General features: G+C 47.6%; 1 protein-coding gene across 1 annotated transcript in view; it reads right to left on the reverse strand.

Moving 5' to 3' along the window:
* The window catches only part of rai1 (retinoic acid induced 1), a 35,099-nt gene extending 9,235 nt beyond the window's left edge, over positions 1–25,864 (reverse strand). Inside the window, exon 1 of the mRNA XM_018754531.2 lies at positions 25,338–25,864. The gene's annotated coding sequence lies outside the window, so the exon portion shown is untranslated. The remainder of the gene's footprint in view (positions 1–25,337) is intronic.
* Positions 25,865–26,559: the final 695 nt, after the last annotated feature.

Raw genomic sequence — 26,559 nt, forward strand, 5'->3', positions numbered from 1 at the left:
CCTGGTACGCCCTCTTCGTTCATTGCTGTTAATTCTGCAGTGCATTGTGTCATTGAACGATCACGGCTGAACACAAAGCCCTGTGCCTGGCCAAACGGGCAGGCAGTGATGAGGCAGTTTCAGCACATCCCCGGAAATAAGAAACCATCACTCAGAGTGAGCCACACGCAGTGGACCGATGGGGCCCTGAGCGAAATGGCGAGCAGCTCGCCTTTTTATGGAGCGCCAGTCCGCCTCAGCTCAGACGTCACTCTAACCTTTCAATGACAGGGCCCCCCCCCTTACCCCCCACCCCATTTGGGCAGTCTTGCGGCGCTGCGGCGTGCGCAAATCGGCGTCTGCGAGGTTTTCAAGCCGGGGCTCTGATGTACCGTAAATAGGCATGTACAAAGAGACCCTGCTGATCCTCTTCAAGGGTGTGAGGCTGAATAATAAAGTATCCGCATGCGCCGGGAAAGGGTGCCGAGGGTGGGGGTGGATGCGATTGTTCCACTGAATGGTAGATAATCCCGCATGTGGTGCATGCACCCCCTACGCCACCCTCCGATGTCATCGTTTCCCTGGCAGCTGAAAACCAGGCTTCCATCCCACCCCCTGACCCCTGAAGAGGCCTGGGGTCAGAATGTGAGTCTTCTTCCATGTTTACTCCACCCCCACCTTCATTATGCATGCTGGAGGAGCTGGCCAGGCGGGTGAGGCCATCCTGGAGGAGGCTTTCTGAAGCCTGGCGCACCGCCGTCGAGGAAACTACGACTTGCTTTTGTTCTTCCTGCTAACGACCTTGACATTTCAAAATGCATTTTTCAAATGTTTTTTTTTTTTTTTTTTTTTTTTGCTGATGACCCTCCCTTTCTGACGGTGTCCCTCCCTTTCTATGTCAGAGTGTCGATAAACGTCAAAGTGAAAAATCAGTAGCCTCATTTTTAATCTTCCCCAGTCAGTCTATCATTATGCATCTACGTGCTGTAGTGGTTAGAGTTACTTTGATCACTTGAAGGATGCAGGGTCGAATCCCTCTGCTGCTCTTGTACCTTTGATCAAGGTACTTACTCTAAACTGATAGTGTAACAATTACTCAGCTGTGTAAATGGGTAAATCGGTGTAAGTAGCACTCCAAGGTGCTTTGGAGAAAGGGGGTAGCTCTGCCCAGTGACGGGACACAAGGCCAAGTGCTGTGGGCCATTGCAGAGCAGCGTACCAGGCCTTGCCTTGCTCTGTGTAGGTGTTGATGTTACAGCTGCTGGCAATCTCACACAGATGCACATACATACACTCACTCCGGCGTTTATGCATGTCCATAGCACATATCCCAGTCTTCCAACTGCAAGCACTCCTGTTTGAATGTGCTGAGAGTAAAGGCTGTGTGCTGCATGCATGAGCATGAGTTGGGACGCAGGGCTTGCTCCTGGCTGCAGAATCCTGGGAGAGGAAACAGTCGCTCCCTCTGCATCTTTCCACCGAGGGGCCCTCTTTTCTCCAGAACTGTTGTGGAGGTTTCTCACAATCAGATGCAAAGGGTAATGCGGTGCAGGGATTTTGGATTATTGCCCATGTTATGCAAAATTAAACGAAAAAAAAAAAATCTAATGAGTATCAACATTATATGTGAAACAGGACCAGTTTCCCCTCCAATGGAAGGATCAGTCTGTAGTGCAGCAGGTAAAGCTGCCTCCTTATGCGTGCAGGACACAGGTTCAAATCCCCTGCTCCTCTCTCACCTTTAGGTGAAGTATCTAACCCTGAATTCATGCTGTATAAATGAATGCTTTGGCAAAAAGTGTCTAAGTAAATATAGTTAAAATGAGAAAAACTAGCAGGTGAATTTCCCAGTTTTATGGGGGAAAAAAGTAATTATATGTGGTAAATGTTTATATGTATTTAACCACCTTGTTTTTTGCTTATGAACTTCGTAGTTGTAGGCCAGTGAACGGGACTGTGGAACTGATGGGAGGGTGTTCTCAGGAGTCCACATTGCGGTCAGAATCAGTCCCAGGAGGTGGGGCACATCAGCAAAGGGCAAGTTGGGTGTCCTTTGATTGGGGTGTCTCTGCGAGGGTGGCCCCGCTGTGTTTCTGATATGAAATGTTACTTTGCCGCTGTCTGCATTTCATTTCTCCATCCTCCTACCCCCCAACCCCCTGTATTTTTCCTCTATTGATCTTCTAAAGCGAGGGAGAAATCTCAAACGCCGGCAAACCGAGGGGATTATTTTCTTTGAAACAGACTTCATCAATAACGGCGGGACAAAGGCAGAGCGACTTCGCCAGCCTGAAATGCTATATGCCTTGCTGCGCTCAATAAGGGCACAGTCATTTATTTCTCCCTGTGAGGCATACTGGTTTGCGCCCGTTCCTCCTCCATGCCACTTCAGCTTGTCTAATTGATGATGCAGAGCGGTCACAATGTCACTCACGCTGTCTCTCTCCCTCTCTCTCTGCCCCTCCATCCGTCTTCCTCTCCCGTGCCTTTCCTTCTTTCTTTTTTGTGTTGGGCTCACGGTGACCTTTCACCTTTGCCCTCACCCCCTGCGACAAGGTGACCTTGAAGGAGGTGCGCATCAGGCCGGTCGGAGCGTATGAGCCATGTGTGGAGGGAGCGGTGGATGCAAGCAGATTTCCTTACTGCCTTCACCATTGTATGGCAGTGACCTCGTCCAGCTGGCTGGAGAAAAACGAGCGCTAATCACATCTGACACGTATCTTTCCAGGTTGGAAACACTTTTGGCGGCTTCATCCAAAACACGTTTTTCTGTATGGCAAATTGGCATGTTTTGTTCCATAACAGCTATGGGTTCTGTTACTGATACTCTCACACTTTGCTCTTTCATGTGGTCTTTCTTCTGCGTGTTTACTCGGGGATGTGAGGAAAGTCTTTGCAATGCAGGGGCGCACGGTGGTGCAGTGGGTTGGACTGGGTCCTGCTCTACAGTTGGTCTGGGGTTTGAATCCTGCTTGGGGTGCCTTGCGACGGACTGACGTCCCATCCTGGGTGCATCCCCTCCCCCTCCAGCCTTTCGTCCTGTGTTGCCGGGTTAGGCTCCGGCTCCCTGAGACCCCGTATGAGGTAAGCGGTTTCAGATGATGTGTGTGTGTGTGTGTGTGTGTGTGTCTTTGCAATGCAGATTAACTGTTTAAATCCAGATAAATTAACCACCAGCGGTGATGTAGAGCAACATTAGAAGAGGTTAAAATAATCAGATATGGAGAAGGAAAAGAAACAGCCTGCTGGAGAAATTGAAACGAACTGGAAATTAGAACACGGTGCTTGGTGTGTGTCTGTCAAGCTTCTCCTTCATGTGCCAGGGCATCTCCAGTTCAGCAGCACCCTGGGCGCTCCTTCAAAGGTGCCCTCAACATCCTGTACGCAGACATTAGCTCTGCAGCCGCTGCGTTTCTTGCCTCCTGAAAAGCGCGCCCATTAAGAGCGGGAGAATTATCCGGAAAAGCGGCCTGCGGAGAGTTATCAGTCCAGGCAATGCTGAAAGTTCTTCTCTGACACGTTAATGGCTGTATGCAAAGCAGTCGAAATAAGGCTTTGTTCAGGAGGGGCAATGGGAAACTGGAACTGCAGGCATTGGTCTTTTTTTTATATTATTTATTTTTAGCTGGTCTACTTACTGAAATAATAATGACGCCGAAGGCGAGCCCCCGACATGATTGATGAGGGGACTTGCAGTGGCGCCATTCGACTCCGCTTGAACTCCTGACAAGCGCAATTGGGTATTGCGTGCGACGAGATGCCCGCACTGCGCCGCACCCAACGGGCAGCAAGGAGGCAGCTTAGCGGAGCTGGGGGGTGGAAGGGCACCAGAAAACACATCGGATACAAGCTGAAGAACATTCGCCCCCTGTCTGAAAAACTGCCTGTGTGAAGTTGTGGAGCAATTTTAGACAAAGGAAGCACCAGCACCTCTGTGTGTGTGTGTGTGTGTGTCTTGGCTGGGGAGGGAACGTAGATGGGGCAGGGGGAGGCGACTATGTTTGCAGAGCACGACCAAGGGTGGAGAAGCAGGACGGTGGTGCTCTCCATTGCAAATCAGTCGCGCTCCCACTTACTTTTACAGCAGGCGCATGGTAGGCAAAAGTGTGCACCATTATTACATTAAACCAAGGCCTTAATTACTACAGTTTGCCTAATTAAACTTCAGTCCCCAATTCCATGCAAATTACCTGCAGCATAATTGACCTTTTCACTAGTGGAGGTGCCTCGCGCCCGGGGCCGCCGCACTGAGGTGGGTTGAAGGTTGCGCTGCACTGCAGGGAAGGCGACTGTCACCACGGTGACCAGACCATGCCACTGGGACCCAGCAGGGTCTCCAAAGTTACACTCCTCCGTGATGGTCGGGGCGGAGCTTGTGCTTGCTACGTTCACCGCGCGGTATGTGCTGGGGGAGGGGCGTTGTCGCAATGTGTGTGTCTGCCCTTCAGGCTTCTGTCCCACCAGTGTTTGTCTACCCTGGCTAATCAATGGCGGCAGCCAAGCTGTCACTGGATAGCCAGTAAATCCTGCTAGCTATACACCACTAATGCGCTCCCCAGTGCTCCGTGACTCTATGTGCGTGTGTGTGTATGTGTGTGCGCATGCGCACCCTGCGTGATGGCTAGAAACTATAAGCGAGATGCTATTTGGCGCATCCGCTGTTAAGGCAAGGTCTGTCACGAGCGCAGTGACGTCATCGTTTGGAATCGATAGGGAGCACCGGCTCAGCATCCTGCATCACACCTTAATGGCATGGCTCAGTGAGAGACCTATGCCGTTTCCTGTGGAAACACACCCCGTCTCTCAGTGGTTTCGTTACCCGCCGCTCCTTTCCTCGCTGATGGCTTTTTTTAACCACAAGAGCATCTCATCAGTCGCCAAGGATCGCACCCGTAGGCGCTGGCGCAGCTCCCCAGCGGGTCAGAGACTTGATTTCGCTGCCTCCTCTGGAGATGCCTCGCCTCTCGGAAGAAGCCGAGCTGCATCCGGACGCGCTGCAGAGGAGGCCCTGTCGCTGTGGCAGCAAAACAAATGACGCCTCTGCTCCAGCAGGTCCCCCGAGCAGAAGGAGCAAACAGCCGCGCAAGGAAGTGCCAGGCGCTTTCTTTTCCGTGCCTTCCCTGCCTTATTCTCTTTCCCCGTGAAGTTAGAAGCCTCGATGCCCTGCTACTCGTTCTCCTGGAACTGTCAGGATTCACGCACACACAGCCACGCGCACGCACACACGTACGCAGGTGACAACAAATCAGGCATGTGCCGAGCTGCCTTGTGAATATCTGCCACCTGGGGGAGTCATTGGCTTCCCCTCTTTCGTGGACCATTTACATCAGCGACCTCATTTGCATATATATGAGTGAAACAAGGACATGTTTTAAGGAGATATGGAGGTGTCTATTGATGGCAGTTTGAGGCCTTTTCAGCAATGAGTCATTTGAGGCCATTGTTCCTCTCTGTCTTTTCCTCCCCAGCTCCTAACAAGGGTGGGCTTATTTCCCAGAGCCCCTCTCTCCTCATTTCCCCTCCCCTACCCTTGAGCTGCAGGCTGGCTATGGGCTATAGTGCAGGTAAACATGCAGCATCCTCCACAGCTGTCCCTGCTGCAGTGGCCGCGCTCTGCTGCAATCCCTCAGCTCTAGTGCACCGAGTTGCCGTGAAACTAACGCTCCTCCCACCACCCCACCATTTACGGCTCTCGGTCCTCAGTGTTTTGCTTCGTACCTGCTCTGGCGATCCTCTGCCCTCAGTAGGTGCTAATGCACCGTGGCTACGCTCCCTTCCAGTTCTCTGATTATACAGCACAAGCAAATGCCTGCATCGCAGTGGGAGTAATAACCCCTGCCCCTTCCCCAAACCCCTGAGGTGGGGGTTAGACCACAGGGAGACAGACTTCCATCAGGGGGCGGGGGTTGCCCCCCTGAGCCCATCGATCGCTTCTCACCTCCTGCCGCTGTTTGTTAGCCGCCGCATCAGAGGCAGATCATTCCTCATTGATGCAGGCACAGCTTGTGCAATTAGCCGCTCGGTGTCCATGGGGGTGTAACGGGGAGAGCGGCATACTGATGCACAACGGAGGGGAAGGGGGGGTCAGGGGCCTGAGCCTGTCTGATAGAGGTGCTGCCAAGGTGTGGTAGAGATGGGAGGGGCCACACCTCAACTGATTCGTCTACTTCCCTCCTCTGCATCGTAGGGCAGGTGAAGAAGGAGGTCGCTTGTTTACTGTTATAATTGCTGCAACCATACAGACACGGTCCTTCGTGGCACCCTGCTGAGTTACATACGACCGCAATGCCGAGAGGCAGTCGGCAGTGCCAGAGACAGCACAAGTCAAGAGGGGCAGAGGTGTGTGAGTGTTTGATTATTAATATTGATTATTATTATCATCACTTCTTTCCCTTTGATGGAAAGAATTCGAGAGTATGGAATCAAATAATATCACAACAGATTTGTCCAGCTATCTGCTTCGTTTGTGATTTTGGGATAAGTGTCGCCTAATGTCGAAATGGGTGCTCAGATCTGGCAGATGAAGACTATTCTCAAAAAATTGTGATTGAAGGTGGAGGAGGAGGAGTCTATTGTAGGCCTCAGTTTACACTGATATAGGGTGTATTTTACGTCTCATGATTTACTATCATTTATTCATTTTCGGGGGGTGGGGGGCGCAGCGGGTTCGGCCGGGACCTGCTGCGTGGTGGGTCTGGGGTTCGAGACCTGCTTGGGGTGCCTTGCGGCAGACTGGCATCCCGTCCAGGGTGCATCCCTCCCCCTCCAGCCTTACGCCCTGTGTTGCCAGGTTAGACTCCGGTTCGCCACAACCCGTGCTCGGGTCAAGCGGTTGCGGACATTCTGTGTGTTAATTCCTGAAGAACATGGGTATAAAGGTTTAGAGCCAGCAGCTGGGTCATGTGTCACAAGGGAGAGTAGGGCAGCGTGTGGGTGGGTTGGTTTTGCAAAGTGGGGCACCTGGAAGGGGGTGTGATGGGGGCTCCTAAGGGAGGGCTGGGCAGGAAACGTGGGGCTTATTTTTAGGAGAGCATCTCTGTGGCTAACCTCTCAGGCATATCTCATCCCAAAACGACCTCACCACCTCTAAAAGGTTTTAAATCTTAAAGCTGTAGTGCCACTGGAGACAATAGTGCTGTGCTGCATGGAAGATGAACCCCCCAGGGTCATGAGGGCAACACTCTACTGCCCAGTACCTTAATCACAAAGACAGTTCCGTCCTGAAAACGGCAGTGCTGCTTGCGTGCCCCCAGGCCTGCTTTCAGAGCATGCTGGCAGACAGCCCCAGGGTGTGTGTCTGCTGAGCCTCTCTGATGTGTGACACGCGACCGGTGCAGACAGACGCCCTCGATTGCAGCGCCACCTCCTGTCTTTGTTATGCTTGGCAAACGTGCTCAGTGTTGTTGCAGAGATCTAACAGACCAAAGAGCTTGCAGCTCGCCGCTTTAGGCGATTTTACGCCCTGGGTATGTGCTGTGGTGTGTGCAGAAACTCATTCTTGGGGCGGTCGCAGGTTTGAGCCAGCAAGTTCTGGGTGGCTTTGCCCACGGTGTTCCGTGCCCCGGAGCAGACAGGGCTTAGCGGGACCCAGGTTCTCGGCTGCTCCATAAGGCTGAGCTCTCCCGCATGTACTCTGAGATGGGGGCAATGAGGGTGCCGGCTGTCAGGCTGGAGTGTGCTTGCTGGCCACAGATAAACAAGTGGGCTTGCATCTCTGGGGAGGTAACCATAGCAACAGCTGAGCTCGTTCTAAGCCTCCTGTCCTAGAGGCTGTACAATAACAAGTTTCAAGGCCAACGTCAATTTTTTTCCCCCAGAAATGAGTGGTTGTGTGTGTGGGGACATCCTTTTCTGATGAGGATGTGACAACATGTAGACGTGGCCAGGTGCACAGGCTGACAGATGGGCAGTCACACCACTGGGAAAGAGCAGTTACAGCATTTGGAGACAATTTATAACAACAGAAAGACATACAAATTACATTTTCGTTAATTCATTCAGCTGCCGTCTTCCCCAAAACAACAGACAACACTAAGCTACTTGCACTGATTTACCCAGTTATACACCAAGGTCATTTCTGCTCTATTAGTTTAGAGTAAGTGCCTTGATCAAGGATACTACAGCAGGAGGTGGGATTTTAACTTGGGTCCCTTGAGTCAAAAGACAGCAGTTCTAACTGCTGTGCCATCTGCTGGCCCGCACAGAATTTGCACAACTGCTGAAAATGCACTCCACTGGTGTGCAGCGGTGTGATTCTGGATTTGAAGTGTGATCACACACTGCGGATGGACTCCGTGCTCTGTTAGCTAGCCGACCAGGGTTTCCTCCGTGCACCGCCACATCCTGACACAGACAAACGCGGAAGCAGGACAGACGCCAGAGCACCTCGATACCGCTGGCCTTCTAAAAATAAAACAAGGCGAGGGAGGGTGAGAGAACGTGGGTTTGGAGTCCTACTGAGGCTGCGGTTTCCTTATCAAAGCATCTGTTTGGCGGCGCAGCGCAGCCATATCACTCTGATGAAGCTCTCTCTCGCCTGCCCACCCGCTCTGAAGTGGATAAGGTGACAGGTAGTGAATCTTTAATTTGCCTGTCAGGATCCGCTGTTTTCCAGGCAGCTGCATGAAGTGGAAAGGTGGGGGGCAACTGGAAACCATGTGCAACCCTTTTCTTCCCCATCTCTCTCCCCCTCACACACACACAGACACACACACACACACACACACACACACACACACACACACACACACACACACACACACACAAACAAACAAAAGCAGATGTAGGTTTGATAAATCACATGGACTATGGTGTCACTGAGGCAGCACAGAGCACCTGTTCAACAAGGCCCCTGTTTGTTTCTTTGCTTGGTTTATGGGAACATAGACGAGCAAGGCAGACTCCGAAGAGCCCTCATCCCTGCCCTTTGAATCAGCGATCAGCTGTGCCCACTGGCTGCAGTCAGGGTTCATGGGTAGCACGTGCAACTGACAGTGTGCGTGACATCTCGATGACGCCTCCTCCACTAGGAAAAAAGAACATGCGCATCAAGAGAGTTATGACCGATATTAATAAAGATGAGTGTCACATTGCACTGCTGAAATAAATCCAAAGCGGAAAACAGGAAAGCGAGCGTGCAAAAACTGCGATATCTTGTTTTCTAAAATGAAACCAAGAATGCCCGCGTGACAGCACGCGCCGGAGGTGCTGTGTTGAGCCTTTGTAACATAAGCGTGAGATGTGTGTATGTCTGTGTGTGTGGGAGGTGAGAGGAGAGCGCTTTTAGCTGTTTCACCCCGAGTGTCCGCGTTGAGGAAAATTATTCAAAAGCAGCGCAGAAACGCACGCGCGCGCACATGTGCTTGAATAAAACACACACACACACACACACACACACACATTAGCTTTGCACGTTGTTCCTTCCATGCGAAAGGGGGGAAGTGCAGTGTATGAATCCCTTTCCCGCACCTCCACAGCCAAGTGCACCCATTTCTCTCAGTTTTTTGAAAGGCACATGACCTAATCAAGTGAGTAGCGGGGAGGGGGTGGGGCACTCTGGGGGTGCAGGTCTATTACATCATAGAATATAAAATAGATGATGTAATGTGCAGAGTGTATTAATTGTACCTGCAGTGCGAGAGGCATTTTGCTTTATTGCATATGTTAAGTGATCACTGTTGTCATGGAGATGGTGATTAATCAAGGTCAACAGAGCAAACTGTTAATGTCCAACAAACATTTTTGTTGCACTTCGGCTGCGATGCGTGAAGAACAAGCAACTCATGGCCCCACAGCAACTCCGGCAACGATGATCGTGGCATGTGGGAGAGTCATGTGGGTATCACAGCATGTGGGGACTGAGGTTCACCTGTGCGCCATCAGGACACAGACTCAGTCCAGAACTACAGGCCAGTTTCCCTTCACCCTCTTCTGTCAAAATTTGCAAAGGGAAACCAATCAGCCATCTGGATTCTTCACCCACAATGATCTCCTTGACAGTTATGAATCTAGATTCAAAGTTGGACATTCCACTGAAATTGCTTTCCTCATAGTACCAGATGCTCTTCATTTGGCTAAAATGGTCTCCCTCTCCTTGGTCCTCATCCTCCTTTGATTCTCTGCAGCATCTGACCCTGTCAAGCACTGGATTCTACTCTCCTTTCTCAGAACAGCACAGTTTACAAGTGGTCTGTCATCGCTCTTTGTATTCTCCACAGTCTCCTTCAACTGGTGTTCCACAGGGGTCTAAGCTGGGCCTCCTACTCTTCTCTGTCTACACCTCTTCTCTCAGCCCTGTCATCACCTCCCACAGATTCTCCTATCACTGCTACAGCAATGATATCCAGGTCTTCCTCTCTTTCCCCCTAGAGCTACAGCTGTTTCCTCACTCATTGCCACCAGCATCTTGGACATCACTGCCATCACCACCTACAGTTTAACCTCTGTGATCCATCACCTTCCAGCTGGTTTGTACTCCTCTTCAGAACTCTCTGTCAAACTGGCTCATTTCACCTGCCTCATTTGCTAAGATCCTGGGAATAATGATTGACTGAAGTCTGTCTTTATCTCAACATATCAAAGCCACAACCCAGTCCTGCAGATACATCCTCCATAACATCTGCAGCATCCGCCTTTACCTCACAACTCCTGGTCTATGCTACTCCAAGTCCAGTCATGGTGATATACCACCTGGAATACTGCAGCTCTCTCCTGTCTGGCATTTCAGCCTATACCATCACACCTCTCCAGCTGATACAGAACACTGCAACATGAATTGTGTTTTACCTGCCGAAACATTCCCATGTATCACCCTTCCTTGTCTCTCTGCACTGGTTTCCTATAGCTGTCTGGATCAAATTAAAAACTCTGGTTACGGCCTACAAAACCATGAACGGATCCTAACCCCGATATCTACAAGACCTGATTGCTTGCTACACCCCAACCAGACTACTGTTTTCCTGCGCTTCTGGCTGCTTGGTGATCCTATGTGCAAGGGGCCCAAAATCAAAACCATGAAGGTTTTTGGTTCTGACTCTGATGTTGTAGAATGGCTTCTCCCGCTCACTCAGAACTGCTAAGTCTCTGTCTACATTAAGAAGGATCTCAAAACTCACCTCTTTCAGACTCACTTCCCCTCTGAACTCATTTACATTTATTAATTTAACTGATGCTTTTCTCGAAAGCGACTTACAGTGTTAGTCTACCTACAATAATTTAGCCATTCATACAGTGTAAACTTGTAAGGGCATGGGTAAACGTGTACATGTTTCTTTAGTACTTTTTAATAATTTGTTTAATATTTGAAAAGCCTATGTGCAGCTACTTGTGTAAGGTGTACTGCTTTATATGATGGTATGTGACAAATTTACTGTACTCAAGAATTACGTGTCTGTATCCAAATCTCTCTTGTTGATGTAATGAACTTTTTGTATTGTTCTCTGAGATGTATGTTGCTTTGAAGAAAAGAATCTGGTAAATGAGTAAATGTAAATGTTGCCCTGGGATTGTGATGCTGCTTTGAACTTTCTAGAAGAACTTCACATTTCAGTTTTTCTTTGCAATACCTACTCCCAGATTTACATTTATTCATTTAGCTGACACTTTTCTCCAAAGCAACATATAATGCAAAGGTTACAGTTGTTACATGCTTACAGTTATTTACCCATTTATACAGCTGGGTGATATTACTGGAGCAATTTTAGGGTACCTTCCTCAAGGATACTACAACCAGAGGTAGGGACTGAACCTGTGACCTTGGGATCAAAAGGTATTGCTTACAATTCCACCCAACACTTCACATGGCTTGCAGCCTCTGGACAACTGTGTTTGTGGTCCATTTAAGACCTGTTACAATACAGCTCTTGATGGTTGGATGCGCAAACCCAGGCAAAACAGCCAGTACGTACCAAATCCCAGGATGTGTGAATGAGGCTTTCATGTCAGCAATGACACCACAGACTGTCTCTTCTGGATTCAAGTCTATAGGGGGTTTCCCTTACAACAGAGACATTTTCTGTGATGCAGAGCTTGAGCCATCCATGGTGTCAGACAGGCCGAACCCTGAGCTGCAGCCTGCTACTCCACATGATTCACCCATGGTTTCAACCTCCATCTCTGCTAAGCTGCCTTCACCATGCCCTACACATCCAAGTGTTTCACCAAGCAAGCCAGATTCGCAACCCAAACACACTGGATATGTGTCTCCTACTAAAATTCTACCCTTACCCAAAAGTCAGCATCCCAGGGCACAAACAAAACAAAAGCACATAAAAACAAGGATACTGACTGATACATGCGAAAAACAGACAATTGAAAGGGCTCAACAAGAGAGGAAAAATAAACAGTAGGGGAAAAATAAAGTATCAAAAAAAAAGGAAAGCTTAAGAGGAAACCGAAGAAGAAAAAATTCACAGTGTACAGCAACTCTGAGGACAGTGGTGTTCCTCTCCCACTTGATGACACTTCTGAATATGAGAGCTCTGAGGATGACAGAGGTGAACCTGACATCACCTGGTGACTTAGTAGTCAATATTGCGACCAAATGCAGGAGCTACTTTTACGTTGGCTTAGCTGAGAGCCTTGAGTTCAACGAAGTGAGTGCAAGATTTTTGAGAGGAACCTGGGGTAGCACTGGCAGTGAGAAACCCACCTTTGCATTCAAAGAAAATGATCAGGCATCTTTCCCACTGAGTGATGAGCTGATGAAGCAACCTCAGCCTCAAAAGGCTGGAGGAACTGCAAGGAGGGGGCAACAATTCATATTTCCTTGTAACCTTCATAAATGGAACGTTGAATAGTTGTTTTTGTTGTGCAGTGCTCTCGAAGCTCTAACTGTGGCACGTCTATTTGTTTGTTAAGTTCTGGTGGTTTTGTTTTCACAAGTTCAAAATTGTGAAACTGCTTGTTAATTAAATTATGTTCAAGTTTAAACTTAAAAAGTCTGATGGTCAATTTACCCCCTGATGGCTCAACTTATCCAATGACTTGGATCAGCTTACCCCTAACCTGGGGCAAACTGAGCCACATGACCACTTTTTTTGAGAAGTCATATTTCCAAGGTTGTTTGCCATAGAGGGGGGGTGCGGTGGCGCGGGGGGTTGGACCAGGTCCTGCTCTCTAGTGGGTCTGGGGTTCGAGTCCCACTTGGGGTGCAATGCGATGCACTGGTGTCCCGTCCTGGGTGTGTCCCCTCCCCCTCCGGCCTTACGCCCTGTGTTGCCGGGTAGGCTCTGGTTCCCCGCGACCCCGTATAGGACAAGTGGTTCTGAAAATGTGTGTGTGTGTGTGTTTGCCATAGATACATTCTTATAATTTTGGTTGATACCAAACATCCTGAAATATAAGTAGATGTTTTTATTTTACTTCTTTCTCATTTTTCCTTGCCTAGAGGACAAGATAAGTAAAAATTGGCTCATCTTACCCCATTCTCCTCTACGCTTGAGATGAGTGTTTAATTACTGTAAAGGTTAACGAGTTCTTGGGATTGATGTGAATGCTGGTACAGGGCAGGTGATCACACATTTGTCTTGCTGTTTTAACTTGTACCATGGTAAAATATGCTGTCCCAAGTAACTGATTTATCCTATCAACAGATGTATGGAAATTATTGTAATGCTTTTCAACTCATGGTTGTGGTCAAAACCCTAAATCTACTGCCTAAAGTTGTAGACCTAGAAGGAAGGAGGAGGTACTGGGTTTGTTCTGATAGTAGAAAGCTCCCAGTTTATGTTTCTCCAAAAAATCTATCAGAACAGATGTGTGGAAATCAAAGTTAGATTTTCATCATTTTAAATTTTAATCGTTTTAAATCATTTCTGAATTCAGATTAAAGGGATACAGTTTGAATCCCACCTTCCAAAGAGTTCAACTTTTTTTGACATTGCATACGGTGCTCTTTGTCACACTTGTCTTTCTCTTTCTGAGGTTAGCCACATAACTTCTTCTTACAGGCCAACATTTGCATTGTATATTGGGCTTCTTACATGGCTTGAACTGAGGTTAGCCACCTAACCACCTTATACACTGTGCTACACTTTTGTTCAGCAACCTTGTGTTCTTGTTTTCAAGTTATGGTTTACGCAGGGTAAGCAAGCTTCTGTTAGGAAGGAGAATTTAAGGTTCTCTTATGGTGGGATTGAATACTGCTACCCTTGAGTAAAAAGTCCACCAGCTAACACCAGTGAACTATTGAAGAACTGCCTGAAAGCATTCTGATTTAATGTTTTGCAACGTTATGTAAAAATTCAAAAGGAAAAGTCTGTAAATGGCTGGGACTGAATGAGGAACTTGCAGCAAAGTCACAATTAACCTTACTGCTTGAACTATATTGGCACACGATTTAATTTTATAAAAATTCAAATTGTACTTTTAAAAAGACAAGAGATGCTGAAAGGAAATGTCAGACTTTTCAAGGACTGAACTTCAAACTTACAACTTATTGGCACTCAGGTTTACAGACTGAGCTATAGTGCTGGAAAACTTTAGGTCTGTCAAATATTATTGTGGTACATGGGAATGACTACATTAATTCTAAAAGAAAAATTTTGCTTTGGAATTGATAGGAATGAGACAGAAGACTAAATAAGAAGGTTGTGTTGTCCTGGGACTGAACTTGAAACTTCTAGCTGCACCAGGGCTTATAGCCCAAGCTAGATAGACCTGGTAGGTTTTGTCCATCTGGTTGTACTTATAAAGAAATGACAACAGTGATTGTGAAAACAAAAGTCTTGATTTGGACATACCAATGAGACCAAAGACAAAATAAGGTTATAATATACTGGAACTAAACTTACAACCTCCTGTATTATAGCACATGGTTTTACAGCAAGTTCTACACAGACCTGCCAGTTTCAGCTGTTCTAGTTCTATTTATAAAGAAACAATAAATAAGAAGACCATATCATACAGGGATTGAACTGAAAGCTTTCATCAGATCAGCACCTGGTCTTAGAGCACAAGCTACAGAGAGCTAGCAGTTTCTGGTGCTCTGGTTATACTCATAAAAAAATGATGACAGTGATTGTGATAACAAAGGTCTTGACTTAGAAGATAGAGCACAGTCACAAAGATTCTGAAAGAAAGGTTGGAACCACATTGAACTTATTTAATTTGATTCTTTTAGCTAACACTTTCCTCCAAAGCGGCTTACAATGATTAATCCATTTATACAGCTGAGTAAATTACTGGAGCAGTTTAGGGCAAGTACCTTGCTCAGGTATACCACATTAAGAGGTGGGATTTGAACCTGTGACCTTTGGCTCCAAAAGCAGCAGCTCCAACCCTTACATTAGCCCCTGCAACTTATATGTATAATATGCCAGGAAGTGACTTTAGTGAGTGACCTACACACAACAACAGGTATGAATTCTTATAGGTGTTCTGAAACAAAACATGGGACCTAACCAGTGATGTTCTTTCATTAGACCTTTTATATATGCACAGATGCATCAGCATGGTTGAGACAGAGCCCTGCTTATTGAGCTATACTGCCAGACAAAACATATCACTTCAACTCTTCTAGCTCTACTTATTAAGAAATGGCAAGTGATTCCAAAAGCAAAGGTCTTATTTTATTTTTACTATGATATGACAAAAAAGACACAGAGAAAAAGTGGCACTACACTGGTTTTCAACTTAAAACTTTCAACACATTAGCATACAGTGGTATGAATTGAGTTACTGTACCAAAAAGGGTGGAGTGTGAAACATTATAGTTCCATTTATTATGATAGCATAAGCAAAAACATAAAAAGCATCTTCAGTTCAGACTGATTTTGGGACATTCAACATATCAGGAACATGGTTAGAAGGTCATGTATTCCAAGGACTGAACTTACAACCATCTGCTTCCCAGACTGTATAGCTACTGCCCGAGTCATTCCAGTAAAAACACTCCAGATTCTTTTGGTGGCCCACTTATTCTGGAATCGCAGCAGTTACTCCAGTACTGAACACTTGGCTTTACTAGGATTCACGTTGTCACAAACGTCTTGTAACTATATCGCCCTAAAGACACCAAGTTCCCTGGCTACTGTTTTAGGAAATAGTGGTTGTTATACACAGCTATTTCTCCCATAAGAGGATCTACTCTGTCTTATGGACGTGAAAGTGTCAGATATTCAAGTTGTACAGATTTTGTGGGCAGTATAAAACACACCTCCTTGGCAGAACTGAACCTTTACCCTACTGGAACGAGTAAACAACTCAGATGTATCTACTGGAACAAAAAAAAGAGTTACTTAAGAGACAGAAAGTCTTTTCTTCATGGGGAGAGAACCTAAAGCACTGCCAGTTGTTAAATGGAGTTTAAAACAGTACAGTGCGCTAAGTCATGAAGCAACAGAGGGTTGAATCTCATAAAGTCACAAAGTTAAATCTCTCAAGTTATTTCGAAGAGCAAAAAAAAAGAACATCTGTATTTTCAATAAACTAAAGCTGCTTCCTAGGGGTTGAGACTTGACCCTACCATAACAATTACTCTCCAGAACTCTGTGAAGATCAGGTGCTAAGAGTTACATTCACATTCATTAAAAAAACTCCTCTGACATTAATCACAAAAGTCTCAGAATATGAGTACCATTTTTTTTACCAGAGTGTTACTCAAAAGGGGATGGCAGAAAACTGGAGAAGAATAAACATTTAATGACAGAATGATAGTTTTTTTTTAACTGGAAAGATGTTTTTGAACAAAGATGGTTATTTCCCTCATGCTTGGTGAACTTAGAAGTAAGTTTCAGATCATCTACAGCGCACGTTCAATAAATCAGTCACACTGCAGTGTGGATGTCAAACTGTGATAGTCTGTCAGTGTTCTTGGTCCATTAAGAAAATGTATTCCTCTTTACAGGGCTTGAGTAAAGTACCTGCAGTCTGTTTAAGTTTCAGCCAGCAAACCATATTGCCACACAGAGGGAAGTGATACTAAGGTTGTACTTGATGAACAGAAAGGAGGATAATTCTACATTTCAAACCCTTGATTCAGACTTGCGCCTGGATCAGTAAAATCATTTGCAGCTTTTTAACCAGTAGGAGAAATTAATGAGTAATGAGAAAGGTGTTAATTTGTTTTGGTCTGCTTAAGGAAAAAAGATTACTCTATTGTAGGCACGATAGCACAGTGAGTAGTATTGCTGTTTCACAGTGCCTGAGTGGTATGAGAAGATGAGAGTTTGATCTCTGCTCAGTCTGTGTGGAGTTTGTATGTTCTCCTATTGTCTGCATTGGTTTTCTCCCACAGTCCAAAGACAGGTGGACTGATGATTTGAAAGTCACCTGTAGTGTGTGTGTGTGTGTGTGTGTGTGTGTAAGGGACAAAAAGAAAAAAAAAGTGCTTCACTGATATATGGATGAGTAATTCATTGTAAGTAGTGTTTTTACCATTGTAAGTCACCTTGGGCGAATGAGGTGTGGGAGTGGGCTGACAACAGTAGGTAGAGTTTGTTAGAAGTTGCTTTGGAGAAAAGCGTCTGTTAAGTGAATAAATGTAAATGTTAGTTAAAACCTTCTAGAAAGGTTGAGGGATGAACCTACCAGCTCAATTTTGACCGTGATACACTGACATATCAAACTCTGGGTGTCAAATGTTTCCAAGTTAATTATGGGGCCCAAAAATTTAGGTTGCCTAAGAGAGAGTTCTTCTGTTGAAACCAACCTACAGAGCTGATCATTATGTGACTTGCAGAGATTCATATTCTGTGAAGCAATTTAAGCTGAAAATCTTCCTCCAAGTGGGGTCAACCTCAGAATGTTGAGGGGTCCATTGGAGGGCAGCCACACCAGGGGCAGTTCCCCCGGCTCCACTACTGATACAGCAGTCTGGAAGAACTTTGTGAGCTTATTCTTGTAGATTCTGAGCCTCAAGGTGAGGTGTGATTCCCCTACGCTAGTTGAGCCTATTGAAAAGACATCTTCTCCTGATGCACACCGCAGGGGGGATGGGATAGGAACAAATGTGGCGTGACGGGACGTGATTGCTGCGGCGCGGTCAGTCCAGCAAAGACCCAACCTGTTCTGCGGCGTGACAGACCGCAGGGGAACTGGTGGTCCTGCTTTGTCGGTAGTGGCTGGATTAGAGGCAGTGAGGCAGCGGCACCCCCCTGGGCCAGTGGCAGTGAGCGGTGGTGTGCTGTCAGGCTTGTGAGAATCAGTGGCGAGGAAAATGGGGGGAGGACAGGACGGTAATGGCCATGAGACACAGCTGGCTGCAGAGAGTGAAGGACAGAGGGGAACAGCTTTAACTATCCATACCGTTGCACTGTCCTCATCTGCTCATCTCGTACCCGAGTGAACTCTGAGCAGTTGTGCAAGGGTTGTTCGGCATTGATTTGCAAAATGCCGTAATTATGCTCGCAGGCTAATAAAGCATGAAATTCCATTTTGCTAATGAGCACGAGGTGAAAAATGTATCTGGAATGACAGTATTTATCAGGACTGCAGTGTTTGTGGTCAGCCATTTTCCTCACGTGGATTTGCGTGATGAATCTCGGCGTAGTGTGGGTCACCGAAAAACATGGCAAGGAACAGCAGAAATCTCTGAAAGGAAGCACATGATAACCCCAAGCATACCTACGTTGGGCAGCTTACTTCCATGTTGCAAAAGATAAATTGGGAGTAAACAACAAAAAGCATAGATTTTTCTTTGTCTACATTTTCAGCTCCTCTCCCCACTTGAAATAAGCGGTTCACCTTGGGTGGTGTGCGGATACAGCTGGTGTAAGCCAGGTGAAGAAAGAAGAATGAACGCGATAGGGATGGCGCAGGTGTGCAGAGGGAAGGAACGGTTGCAGTGAGGGTTCGATAGAGGGAGAGTCTGAAATAAAGGTGGAGTGAAGGGAGGGATGGAAAGTGAGAGTCTCACAGAGAGACACCGGAGCAGGAGAGCAAGATGGTGCGATGAGCCGTCGAGATCAGAGGAGCTGTGCAACCTCAAGAGGATTACCAGAGAGCAGGGTGTGTGTGTGTGATGGTGTGTGTGTGTCTGCCAAACCGAGCGATCGCTTCCACAGCGAACAGATGCACTCGGCGCCACCTGTCTCTCTTCCCCATCACGCTGAGGAAGTGACACCACAGACACCACCAACCATCTCTTCTGCACTTTTTCGTGCCAAAGCTCAGGTTACTCCCTGTTCTCAGGTAAGTGGGTTAGAGTTAGGGTTAGTCCTTTCCAGTTACTCCACACTGCACTTTCCAGGTGTGTGAATAACTCAGCTGAAAAAAGTGAGAATGGAAACCCTCAAAGGATGGAAAACTCTACAAACCCTTTCTATGATTGTGAAGAGGTCTAAAAACATTTTTTAAAACAAGCAGTCTTTGGGTTCCGCTTTCCATAAATGGGTTTTGTGGAATGGTACGAGGAGACACAGCTTTGACCCGATTAACATGTAACCAAGCCATGAACTCCTTGTATTTGTCACGGACAAAGAGTATTGGAGGTTATCAAAATCAATCTGACCCTATCTAGATCTCTTCTTCGGTAGGAATTAATTTATCTCTGCTCCCAACACTCTCTTATCAATCAATCAATCTGATGATGTCACAGGAACAGCAGACTCCTTCCAGTCTTCACAATAAGGTCTGCCCCTTGTCCCATCTCCCAAAATATATTAGTCTCTTCCAAAACATTGTCTCTGTGTGTGTGTGTGTGTGTGTGTGAGCGTGTGTGTGTGTGTGAGCGCACACGTGCACATGCACACATGCTTACTGGTGATAAAGGGCTCAGGCGCAGCATTCGTCAACCGTGTAACGGGAGGACAGCGTAAGGCTTACAGAAGCGTTACGGAAGCCCCAGTCTCCGCACACAATTGTGAAAGGCACAGAATCGCAGGAACGAGCTTTGAGATGCAATCTCTGTAATTATTTATAAATTACACCGTGTAGATAGCACGCTATTAATCACGGTCAGATTGTTGCATGCGACGTTCCGCCGTCGCTCACTGGTTGCGTTCGGAAATTAATCTGAAATCAGAGTGAAAAACGTTACGCTGCCAGTACTGTGATCTTCGGCCATTATTATGCTGTTAATGTCCACAGCTGGCAAAATGCATTTTCACAATAAACCTGCTGATGGAATGGCTAATTATCATCTAGGAAACTGGAGTAATGCACTGCACTTTCACAAATACTCCTCACTTAGATGGGTTCACTAGCACAAATGCACCATGTTTAAGGAAAATCGGGCATAATGAGGAAGTGTAGTTGAGTTTCCGCTGAGGGAGACGGTCTGCGAACAAGTTCTACCGGAGGCGACATTCTGTTCTCTCTTTCTCTTCATGTGATGCACTTATTGCGTTGTTCTTAGAGATGTATGTCACTTTGGGGAGAAGCATCTGCTAAATGAATAAATGTAAATGTAAAGGCATTCAACAGGGGGTGTGGTGGCACAGTGGGTTGGACCAGGTCCTGCTCTCCAGTGGGTCTGGGGTTCGAGTCCTGCTTTGGGTGCCTTGCGATGGACTGGCATCCTGTCCTGGGTGTGTCCCCTCCCCCTCTGGCCTTCCGCCCTGTGTTGCCGGGTAAGCTCTGGTTCCCCGTGACCCCGTATGGGACAAGCGGTTCAGAAAATGCGTGTAAAGGCATTCAAAGCACCTTGAGTCCTTGTATCCCAGCAGCAACAGCCCTAGTGGATTATTTGCTATATGACCCAAACTGTACACAGAGGTGCTTTTGTCTCTTGTTCTCTCGTTTAAAGCGGCACAGTTTGCATTTGACTCCATTGACTTTGAATGCACTTGCCGAGAAGATCAAACTAGAGCGGCAGAAAGTTGTCAAGGACCAGAAGTGCGAAAAGGACAAGTCGGGGGGGAAAAAAGCAGGAGGCGAGCTCTGGAAGTGTGAAAACGGCAGCTGATGAGAAATGGCTGCAGGGGCCAGGGGTCGAGGCTGAGCTTCACTTCCAGATCTGGGTTTTCCGGTGCCACGTCCGTGTACCCACTGTGGGGAGAGAAGGCTGGCGTGATTCTTTCCTGGACTCCGCATGTCCACAGATGTCAAAGCTGATGGATTAGCTGCAGTGGTGGCGCAGCTTGTTGCACGTCCCTCACAACAGCCAGCGAGTCCCTGGGGCCCCGCTGCACTGCGGCCTGTTTGCGGCCACAGGGAAGAGACACAACAGAGCTGGAAAGGCATCCTCCTTTCAAAGACCCATCCTCCATCCATTGTCTGCTCCCGTTGGAGAACGTCCGCCATTGTCAGCGCCGCCACAATGCCTCCGCGATCACCGTGTGCCGTTGGAACATCTTCCCTTTTCCTTCCGCATTTATCACTCCCTCTGAAGTCCAGTCACAGGGAACGGCTGCTGCGCGGTGCAGCATCTGCAGCTTGGGTTGCCATGGCAAATGGTTTGCTGTCAGAGCTTTAGCTTAGCGGTGGGGTCACGCAGGTGCACGGTCGCACCGACACGAATGCACGACTAAGCACAAAACGGGGTTTTCAAGCACGTACACAATGCCACCCTGTTCCTACTGTCCTGCGCCTCCCCCATAGTCTGAGAATACAGCCCATGCCGACCATTTCCTGAGCATTTATTCATTTAGCGGACTCTTTTCTCCAAAACAACTTGAGTGAGGTTTGTGTGCTAAGCTTCTTTACGATGATTTAGCCATTGATACAGCTCTTTTACAGTAATATTTACTGCATCAGTTCAGGGTAGTTACCTTCATCAGGGTAACATCATCTGTAGCAGAAGCAGCGATACAAACCCTGGTCTTTAACTGTTGCGCCACCTGCTGCACCTATAATATGGCAAACCTGCAGTATAACAACAACGCTGCGTAGTATGAGGGGGGTGGCATGGACGAAACACAGCCAGTTCACAGTAAGGTTACCTCAACTGCTCTGGCGTTGCGATTTAATTTGTTCTTAATTGGCCATATTTTAGATGCCGTGTGAAAATGCTGCACAGGACATTCTTTTCATGGCCAGCATCGCACTAAAGGTTGTCAGCCTGCAGGGAGGCTGTCACACTGCAAGGCAGGTCCCCCCGCCCCCATGATGAGGGACAGCGATGGGGCACAGGAAAGAGAAGTCACGCTCGGGGGAGATAGCCTGTCCCCCACGGGGGGGATGAGATGAAGGCCTTTGTGGTGCAGCGGGTTCCGTGATCCACGCAGCCATGTTGCGTGCGTGGTGCAGTGGGACAGAGATGAGGCACGGCATGCAGAAACACACACAAATACATGCAGGCGCACACACACACACACACGCAGAGGCAGTAGCGCTTGCACACAGATGTCACCTCGCGCGCGTAACACAAATACAAACAGGCGTGGGTGCATACAGCTTCCCGAAGCAAACGTCATTGTCACCAGGCACGCGTTTCACAAGGTGCCGCTCTTGATTTTGATTTCTTTTTTTGTATTCCTTCTTTATTTGCTTAATTGGTTTTGAATTGCAGAAATTTTCTTTCAAGGTCCGGCCATTGCTCACGATTTGATTTTCTAGTGCCGCTATTCAGGGTTAATACACTGTTAATATTCAAAGATCCATTTGATGAAATTTTCTTTGCAGCTGTGTTTGGAAGAGGGAGTTTATTGCTGTCATATATTGCTGAAAGGACAAAGATCTGCATTGCTTTTTCATTGTCCCCAGAGCCATAAATGTTATTATTCTGATTTAGTATCTAATTATATATCTTCTACATGTTTGAAGTTTATAGAAAAATTTCAAACAATAGAATCCCTAAGTGATCATGACAGGAGTGTTGTTCACATCAAACTATAGACCATCTACAGCACTGTCATATATTTGAAAACTGACTCAATCAATGCAAAAAAGTGGGTTGACTGTTCATTTTGCAAGAAAACACCTGCAGCTTTATCAGAGGAAGACCTGAAAATACAGGAATATAAAACTCTACTTAAGAATTGCTTAGTTTAGGTTAGCAGTGGTTCGTAATCTTACGTTAAAACATTTCAAGTACTAAAACCTTGAAAGCATTCTACTGCGGTTCTTCATTTGACTTCTAAACAGCTGAAATTAGCAGCAACATCTGTTAACCTAAACCGATATAAAAATATCCATTGAAGAACAGCAAGCCACTCATTCTCTTGAGCACTTGAAATATGATTGTTAGGAGCGGCACTTATTTTGCATACTTCAGGAGATTTTGCTCTTTGGATTTTTATACCAACATGATATAAGCAGGTACTACAAAAGCGGCTGAGGAGGTGACGGATTTCAAAAAGGGCGGAAACGACGCGATCGTGATACGGAGGCCGTGATGCGGAGGACCTCAGCGGCGGGCGGGCGGGCGGGCGGCTTGTTGTCCGTCCGTCACGGTCCAGCGGGTCGGTAAATATCACAAGAGGAAGATCAGAAATTAACTGCAAATCCATTTAGAGAAGCAGCCAATAATCTCCCTGTTGCTGGATGCATGCCAGGTGATCCTAATGAACAAGTGAAATGATGCCCCCCTTGCACCAGCACCTCACTGCAGCCCTACCCCCCACAATGCCAGTTACCCAGCAGACCCCATCTTTTCCACAACCAACCCCCGGTCACCCCGGCATTGCCCTGACCGCAACACAAATCACCCAGAGTGCTCAGCTCTGGCACAATTCATCAGCCCTTTTTCCAAGTTCCTCCACCGCCCGCTCCTCGCTTGATGTTTTACACGCAGTGCTGAAACTTCTCCATGTGGAAGCCGTATTGGGAGATTGAGTCAAATTGCCATGATTCTCACACCAGGGCCAAACCCAACGAGGAACAGTCAACGCCAAATTGGAGTAAACAAGAAATGACTCACAGTGTTTGCTATTCTGGGGATCAACAAAAATTTGCAATACACACAGACTCCAAAATGCACTCACCATACATTTCTAACTGCCGTTATAATTGGTATATTTTGCCAAAGCATTTTTTTACCTTTCAAAATGTGACTCAAGGTAATGGTGCAAACAACAAGTTAGGGGCACCGTGCGATCAGGTTTCCTGATGCTTCTCACAGCACACGGATTTCTCCTGATTTTGCTCAGAGTCTCTGCTGTTTCAGGACCCTGAGCAGCCTAGAAAAGGTCAGAAACTGTACCATTTAATGCTCGTTCTACAAAATGACCCGTTTTTTTGGTGACCTTTCCTAGGGCTCCTGGCTGAAGAGGTACCCTTGGCCCAGTGGCACTGGAGGCAGATGCTGCATGTGCCATGGTTCTGAAGGACACATCGCAGCTGTAGGGCTTATTGCATCAAGTTGGGGACGAGTGGAACTCTGGAGGAGCGAGTGTCAGGTTAACAGGTGTATATCAGGAGGAAGCGGGGGCAACACAAACATCTATGAATCTCCTCTTCTTGCATAAGGCATGTACACCTCCTTTCCTTTCCCAACGGTCATCTCGAGGACTCACAGTCCAGTGAACCGCAGTCGGGAGTGACTGGACAAAACCCATTTCCTCCTCTCAACAGCCTTACCCCTACAAATGCCAAGTTACTCATTTGATGGAATCATTCCCAAAAATTCTGTGGATGTTTGGCTCAACGCGGAGCTGGGATTCATTCCTGATTAAAAATCATATTCGGAGTCCAATTTATACCAGTCCGAAGATTCTGCAAACTCCGCTAGACTCTTATACAAACACAGCCCATCATTTCTCCTTCAGGTATGAAAAAAAGAAATATTCTGCATTAAAACCTTTTAAAATCAGCAAATAAAAGCATTTCAAATCACAGGACTCTGCTGTTAATGTTTCCTTCCTGCTAGTTTCAACAGGGACATACAGTATGAGTCCTCCGTCCCTCCCTCTCACTGCCTCCGAGCAAGCTGGCACAGGCAGCGCTCCTCTCTGGAGCATCAATTTCAGTCAAACTATGACATCGCAGACCAAGCGCCAGCCTCCCGAACATTTCCTGCCCTTTATCCGTTACCGCAAAATCAGGCAGACCCCCTTCATGAAGACCCCCCACTACTGTTCTGGTATCCCTGACTGGGAATAAGTGGTGAGACGAGTTAAGCTGCTAAAAATGTTGGATGTTCAGACACAAATACACACTCCTCCTAAAGGCATTACGTGTCTCATCTCAAAGTTTGGTGTGTCAGCATCCGACGCTGGCTGGAGAAATGAGGTTTTTTTCCGACACGCCAAATCTCGAAGCCTAGTGCCTCGTACATTATTGGTGCTGAACAGAATCTGGTTTCAGTGCAAAGTCAATAATTTCCCCTTGACCGCTATGGCTCAAGGCAAACTGTGAGATCACCCCAAGGACCCATGCCAGTGTACAGAGGTACTAGGATTACCACATTTCTATCTACCAACTGCCCTCACTGCAGTTGCACGCAGCTGCTCCGTATGCACCCAGCGACCCGCTCCTGAAATGCAGAGGAAAACAGCAACAACAAAAAAGAGCAGGGCGAGAGAACACAGCAACGGTACCTGCAGCGCTGGTCCACGTCTGCCCTGGATCCCTCCGGCACGGGCGAGGGGGACTGCAACGTCCCGCGACGTGGAATATTCCCTGACAGCAGCAGCCCGGCTCTGTCTAGCTGGCCTTCCACCTTCCCTTCGCTGCCATGTTCACCGAGGGTGGTGGGCGGGAAGGGGGTGGGAATGGAAGGGGGGGGTCTGGCTCAAGGGGATAAGAAAGCTATTAGGAGGCAGCCCTGTAGCATCCACACAGAATGTATAATGGAATTAGCTGAGAGGGCTGCTTCTGCTGGCTAGTCTAGCAGCTAGTGTGTGAGCGAGCGGCTGACTGCGTGCGTGTGTGTGCATGCGTGTGTCAGAGAGAGAGAGAAAGAGAGAGAGAGAGAGAGAGAGAAAGACAGCGAGCGAGTATGATTGTGGATGCTTAGGGGGCGGAGGACAGGGGCTTCGCAGAGGGGAGCCGTCGAGCTGGGAGACCACCTGCTCCAGCACTTTCAAGCAGAACGCACACACACAAAAAGAGGGATGACAGCAACTTCTGTGCTTTGCTCTCAGGTTAGTCCCTCTTCCTGCGAGTGAGTGGGGTGGCAGCTCTGTGTGTGTGTGTGTGTGTGTGTGTGTGTGTGTGCGTGTGCTGTGTGCTGGGGGAGAAAGTCTAAGATGAAAACAGGAATGAGAGACACAGCTTTGTTTTCGTATGATCGAGGGAAAAGTGGTACACGTGACAGTCCCTGCGTGTGTGTGTGTGTGTGTGTGTGTGTGTGTGTGTGTGTGTGTGTGCGTGCGCAAGATTGTGCCATGAATGAAAATAAGCAGCGGAAGGCGGGTGCCGGCCCCCTCCCCATCTCAATGTGTTTCTCACTGAGCCCACCTTTCCAGTCCCTCCTTCCTTGTTTCCTTTTTTCAAGCCCAGCGCTGAAAGTCGGCTGTGGGGGGATGCATCCAAAGCCCTTCCCCTCCCCCTCCGGTCCCTCTGCCCTCCACTCCTATCGCGTCACATCTCCTCTTCTTTCCTCACGTCCTCCAGCCAGCGCACGTTGGGATGAGGGACAGCCGGGCCCATCTCTCCGCGCCACCCTGGGGGCAACAGCTTCGCAGCCTGCGTTGAATAACAGCCGACTCCCCATCTATCACAGCTCCTGCCCCCCCAGCCATACTGTGCCACCAAACGAACACTTCACCGCGACGACACAGGACAGAAAAAAGGCTGACCTAAACAGGGTCCATGCTT

The sequence above is a fragment of the Scleropages formosus genome, chromosome 8, assembly GCF_900964775.1.
Source record: "Scleropages formosus chromosome 8, fSclFor1.1, whole genome shotgun sequence".
In the NCBI taxonomy this organism is placed as follows: Eukaryota; Metazoa; Chordata; class Actinopteri; order Osteoglossiformes; family Osteoglossidae; genus Scleropages; species Scleropages formosus.